The 5,521-nt window shown below is 29.4% G+C and overlaps 1 long non-coding RNA gene across 1 annotated transcript; it reads right to left on the minus strand.

The window, feature by feature from the left end:
• Nucleotides 1-4,715, minus strand: LOC125599515. The gene is made up of 7 exons (XR_007333250.1): nt 4,543-4,715; nt 1,659-1,901; nt 1,499-1,553; nt 1,336-1,429; nt 1,070-1,109; nt 854-906; nt 1-416 (listed from the first exon to the last, which is right to left on the minus strand). It is a non-coding gene; the product is annotated as an uncharacterized LOC125599515 (long non-coding RNA).
• Between the last annotated feature and the right edge of the window lie 806 nt (nt 4,716-5,521).

The raw sequence follows: 5,521 nt of genomic DNA on the forward strand, positions 1-5,521 counted from the left end.
TTTACTATAAACATAATTGCTTGTCACAACTGTTAATAAACCCAAATGTGCTTACAAAAGCTACCCATATACGAGATTCATACTCATTTCTCTTTCTCTAGTCATCTTCTATGTTAGTAGCTATCATAATACAATCATCATACAAAGGATATATCTCTTGGTTCCATATATAACATGCAAAAAGACTGTTTTCTGCAGACTCCATGATCACTGAGTATTATAAATATCAAACTCTGTCAATGGTCTATTTATATGTTGAGGAAAGACCTCGAAATGTAGCTTCCAAATAATGATTTCCAGGTCAACACATTGCATGTTAACCTCCACAATGGGATCAGTAGATCTGCAGATACCGCTACATGTCGAGTCAAACGCAGCTACACATATGTTCCCTGCTTGTGCTTTTCATTCACAATCTGCAATTCTCCCAAGAACCAGAATCAATGTTAAATGAGGTAAAAGTTTTAGAGTCACAACAGACTTTGTATAGCCAATCCCAATAAAAAACACCCAACGTAACATCCCCACTTGCCTATTTGTGCAGAAAATGACTTGATCATTATATAGTAACACCGAGAAGTTAGATGGAGAATGAGGTATGAATGCAAAATAGACAAAACAGTTAAAATCTTACTGATTATGGAAAATATAAGAAATCAATTCTCTTGAAATGGCGTATAACTGTTCAATAGCGTGACAGAAGTACTTGTTCATGTTCTCACGAAACTTCCAATTCTAAATGTATATATAAATCTATTAGAGTTATTGTCAGCGCTCTGTTGCGATATTTGTTAGCTAAAATAATTCATCCAACATAATTGGAAAAAGAAACCAACGAAATTGTAAAGCTAACCATAAGCTTAGATGCTTTTGATGTCCTGACACATTGCAATCTTAGTGATTTCACTGTCAAAAGAAACAAACTCAGCAGTCATATACATCTGAGACATTTATTTACAAACGGTTCCTAGCACAGAAAAAGCATATTATTATGTTACGGATGATAACTGTAATGCATAAATACAGTTTAGAATTTTTTTCAACTGAACATTTGTGCCTACTGAATTACCTTACAACACCCACTGCATTGTGATTTTGACATGCTAAAGCTGAGAATCAACATTAGAGCTTGCGTTAGCATTTGGAACATGAAATATAGCACCATCAATTTCAAGTGTTAATTCCATTGACAATAGCTGTGCAAAAGAACTCTGCTAGTAAGGTAATCGTGATTAGTAATCTTTACATCTTAGTGTCGTGCAACTTCAAAACGATAGACACTTACAATCGACGGCTCTCAAAGATGGACCGCAAACCATCTAATGATATGCTTACCTCGTCGTATAAGTAATCCATGTCACTTCCCTCCCACGGTAACGTTGCTGGTGCAGATCAATTCCCTCCACCTCTTCCTCGTCATTAGGATGCTCTGCAATATACCCTCTGTAAGGTTCAAATTTATGTCGCTAGAATTATCAGAGAAAGAAATATAAAGTACCCTCCAAATCTTCGGGAGCATCGACATTTTCTTTATTCAATGATCTTCGTTCAACCTAACAACCATCAAAATAAAAAGAACGTGAGACACATAATCTTCAAAATCCAAGTTTAATAATGGAAAAAAAAACTCAAGAAGACAGAAAATGTCAAACACTCACTGGCTTCTTCTTCTTTTACTTCTTAGCTCCCGTATATGAACTGTCAAAGCCATCATTATTTGCAGGAAAAAAGATTAAACAAAGCAACTGATGAAAAGAAACAAATATGTTTCACAACACAAACTCTTCTTGAACAATCAGACAACGGATAATATGTCTCCCGTATGACTCAGCTGAGTCCTCGATGACATCCTGAATGACAAATGTCTTCTTCTTCTTCTTGGTTAAATCAAAGGGTGCAAGCTAAAGATAACCAAAGAAAATTAAAACCACACCATCATGATTTATCAGGCAAAATAAAAGAACCGATGATGAATTTATTAAAGATGGGGAGATGTAGAGACTAAAGAAGATAAACTGATTCATGGAACTCAAATAGTCAATCTGTGTTTCTTAGATGAGTCATGAACCGATGATTAAAAATTGAAAACCCTAAACTTCCATTGAAGAGAACGCTTACAGACCAAAGAGGTCTATTGGGCCTTTTTTTAATGAAGTCCATTTCAAAACGTGAGTTATAAAGTATTTATTAAATCATTAGAAAAAAATTAAGTGTGGATCCCACAGAGAAAACCGAAGAAGCAAAGGTTTCCGACCTTCATAAATATATATTAGTTTCGGCCATCAATGTACAAAGTATCCTTTAATTTAGTGGTATAAATGTTGGTGTTTATGATTCAATAACCCGGGTTTGAGCTACAAGCTTGACACTTTTTCACATTTTTTAAAAGTGAACCTACTTACCTGCTGACGTGGCGGCTCAGAAATGAGGCAGTTGCCTCATTATATATATCTTATTAAATTAGAATCATCGTAACTTCTTCTAGGTAGATTTTTAAGGTGGACCTCGTATATTTTAATTAAGTGCCTTATATATTAGCCTAACATGTGCGACCTCATCTATAATAAAGTGGACCTCATCTTTTAATTAAATGCTTCCTCTTTTATTTATTAGTTGTAACATGTGCGACTTCATATCTCCTATATATTCCCTTTATATTATTTGAGAAGCATTACAACTTTTTTTTGTAGCCACATGTCATCACTAAAATGATTCTTAGAATCATTAGAGAAATATATTGGTTCATCTAATTATATAATAAGCTTTTTATTAAACTAACCATAAATTCATCGTTAATATACTTATATTTTTCTTAAATAAAATTTACGTAATTGCCTAATTCGGGTAAAGTATATATGAGAATTAATGATTTTGAATAATAAAGATTTGATAAAAATAGTGTATCTTCTATCATATTTATTTAATTTTAAACTATTAAATAAATTAAACAACTACAATAACCATATAATAAAAATTTAGATTTTATGTATATGTTATATTTTGAATTTTTACAAACGGCTATAAATTACTAAAACTGTTAAAAGTCTCACATTCAAATTTTATGATCCATGGTTTAAAATTTTTGTTATGACAAAATACAAATGATTACAAAAATTATATAAGTAAAAAGTCTAAATTTAATTAATTATTAAGATTAATATATATATCGTTTTAAATTAAACTATAAACCATATAAAATACAATATTTTAGTTTCAAATTTTACTTTCAACAATTTTTTTGATAAAAGTTTTGAACGATCATTGACAACCTATTTTTTAAAAAAAATTATAAATTACTAAATCTATTAATCCCACAATAAAAATTTTGTTATCAGTAATTTAAATTTTTTCTATAAAAGATACAAATGATCAAAAAAACTATATGAGTAGAAATCATCATTTAATACATTAATATTAAAAATATACTAAAATATATTATCTATGCCAGTATTATTTAAATTTAATAACATATCCTATCAAATATAAAACAAATATTTTTTGGATTAATAAAATTGATTTATATGTTAGTACCAATTTAATTATATATTTATTTACTGACTTTTAATTATTTAATATATATTTATTATTTCATAATATGTAAAAATATTTAATACATAAAATAATTTATATATATAATGTTGATCCGCGTAAGGCGCGGATCTTAACCTAGTATCTTGTTAAATGTACAATAACTTAACCTATCCTAATCTCTATGCTAATAAGATAGATTTTGAGTATAAACTCAAAGAAAATTCCTTCAAGTCGACCATGCCACTACGAAACAAGAATAGTTATAACATTTACTATTTTGTTTGAACAGATGCCATAGTAATTTTGTTCACGGTTAGAACCATGGTTAATAATCTCAGTTCATCTCGGTAATCACCATAGTTGGTAATTTTTTTATTTCAAACTGATCAAACACACTATTTCGCATTGAAAGTTTATATAATTATGTTAATAATTATTATCAATATCTATATTCCGGTAATTTAAATAACAGAAACCAAAATTTTATAACAATTAAATCTTTTTTTCGAAAACCCCTTCTCCAAGTCCTTTCAATTTTGCCTAATATCTAGGTGACCATATCGCTTGATTTGGTATTTATTATAGATTACTTAATTGGTTTAGGGAATATTTAGTATGTAAATTTGTGGCATTGCACTCAATTTAAACTATAAATACTGGTCTTCATAATCAATTTTACACATCCACGATCAGCTCCCAAAAAAAAAATAGCTCCAAAAACTACCAATTGTATCCTTCGAGAAGATGATATCTTGATCCTGACCCGTCTTCATACCCGGGAATCTTTACATGAAGGTTTAATTACGAAAAGAATATTAAAATTTTATATTATTTTTGGAATTGATTGTCGATGGTCTATCTATGTTATGGCTAAACTACTCTTATAAACAATAGATCTATCATCAAAAGAGCGATATCGAACTTTCACAAAACCTAATTTATTGAAATTTTAAATTGTAACAAACAATAACGATTCTATTAACCAAAAAAAAAAATGATTCACAGTCTAACCTTTAGTCGATAGATCGAGTATCAAATTCAACATAAATCTCTGTGTTTACTCTGGATTTGTATAGCTTTTTCTTTTACTTTAATGATTATGGATACCGAGGAAGATGAACAGATCAGAGAGACAGACACCGATAAAGACGTTTAGTGTTTTTTGAATAGTTGACTTTTTTACTAACGTAACTTAATATTTATGTTCCCGGAATAATTAGTTTGTGATGGGCTTAGTGAAAATGTGTACGTTGGGCCAGAAAATTGGTGCTCATGAATTACGTTGGTCCAGATTATGTTTCAAAAACATATATAGTTTTATATAATAATACTATAGTAATATTGTATAGTATTATATTTATAACTTTGCACTCAAAACACACCAAACCAAATATATATTATATCAGAAAATGTTTTTGAACCATTACCCACAAAATATATTAGAAGTCAGAATATAATAAAATTCACTGAAAAATTATGTAATAATTGTTTAAAAAATTTAACTTCATAATGTACAAAAAAAAATCAAAACACAAGTTTTATACCAATTTTCAGTTCAATAAAAAAAACACAAATTGCGCTTGCAACGGAATAAAAATCCGTCCGACCGGGCGGGTCATGATCTAGTTATAGATTAAAGCATACAAATTAAACAGAAATTATATGATTTTTTATAAAAATATAACTATTATGTAAACAAATTATATGCACAAAAATATTTTAATCAAATGGTAACCCGCGCTTTTAAAGCTCGGATCAAAATCTAGTTCTTGTTATAATTTATGCTTGTATATGTTCTATTTATAAGTCATGTGTTGCTTTATATTTGAAAATACTTTTAAAGGGACAAAAATCTCATATGGACCAAATGGCCAAAAAATAATCTCACACCACCTAAATTATTCTATGTGGACCAAGTATGTGTAAATGTCGTTTTTGCCATTAATGATGGGTCGATATGAATCCTTCGATCAAATCATTTCTGTTTTAA

The sequence above is a fragment of the Brassica napus genome, unplaced genomic scaffold (genome assembly GCF_020379485.1).
Source record: "Brassica napus cultivar Da-Ae unplaced genomic scaffold, Da-Ae ScsIHWf_1881;HRSCAF=2524, whole genome shotgun sequence".
Lineage (NCBI taxonomy): Eukaryota > Viridiplantae > Streptophyta > Magnoliopsida > Brassicales > Brassicaceae > Brassica > Brassica napus.